This window comes from Mandrillus leucophaeus, unplaced genomic scaffold (genome assembly GCF_000951045.1).
Source record: "Mandrillus leucophaeus isolate KB7577 unplaced genomic scaffold, Mleu.le_1.0 Scaffold323, whole genome shotgun sequence".
NCBI classification, from domain to species: domain Eukaryota; kingdom Metazoa; phylum Chordata; class Mammalia; order Primates; family Cercopithecidae; genus Mandrillus; species Mandrillus leucophaeus.
Genome location: NW_012103399.1, coordinates 788,479 through 789,684, shown reverse-complemented (window position 1 = coordinate 789,684; position 1,206 = coordinate 788,479).

Here is a 1,206-nt window from a genome sequence, read left to right as displayed (position 1 = left end):
GGAGCTTGCAGTGAGCTGAGATCGTGCCACTGTACTCCAGCCCGGGCGACAGAGGGAGACTCCGTCTCAAAAAAAAAAAAATGTGATAAGACAAATCGAGTATTATGCAGTAATTCAAGAGGAAGCAGATATATATTTGCTGATACTGAAAGATGTTCATTATTAAGTGAAAACAATATACAAAACACTATTTATATATCAGTAATAGGCCAGGCGTGGTGGTTCACACCTGTAATCCCAGCACCTTGGGAGGCCAAGGAGGGAGGATTGCGTGATCCCAGGAGTTCAAGACCACCTGGGCAACATGGTAAGAGCCTGTCTCTACAAAAAATACAAAAATTAGTTGGACGTGGTGGTGGACACCTGTAGTTCCAGTTACTCAGGAGGCTGAGGTGGGAGAATCACCTACGCCCGGGAGGTGAACGCTTTAGTGAGCTGTCACTGTGCCACTGCACTCCATCCTGGGCAACAGAGACCCTGTCTCCAAAAAAATACACACATACACACAAATTTTAAAACCTGGAGGCTAATATATCTCAAAATTAACAGTGGATATCTATAAGCGGCTTTTACAATTATTTTCTTATTCCACATTTTTCCCTTTCTATTTTTTTTTACAATAAATGTGCATTTGTTTTGTGAAAATAGCAATATATTTTATTAACCTTAAAATTATTTGATGCTATTAAAATATAAATAAAAACAATAATAAAAGAAAGGGCAAGTTTGCCAGCTCTCCCCATCTGCCTCCCCAGCCTTATCTCCTGACTGGATGATTGATCACTCCCAATAAACACGGACTCTTAATTAGTTTCACTATTTACTAACCTCAAAACAAGGCCATGTAAAGATGAATAATCATACTCTGCAGGTGATCTGCATGCACGCCAAATTTTGAGATGCGTTGAAAGAGGAAGTTCTTTACCTCTCTGCCTTCCATTATTTATTCTCATTTAACCCATTTCCTCCATTCATTCCTGAGAGCGTTTATTTACTTTTATCTACGCATGCGCACTCCTCGCTGATACAAAGGGCCGGTTCGCGCGGCGGTCCCGCCTTCTGATGTCGACCATTGGCTGGCTCTGCCAGCACGCTCCTGATTGGTGGCTGCGGGTCGGGCCCCGCTGCTTCTCAAAGTTGGCGGGAAAGCGGCGGCTAGGTGGAATGGCGGCGGCTGCGGACTCGTTCTCAGCCGGCCCCGCCGGG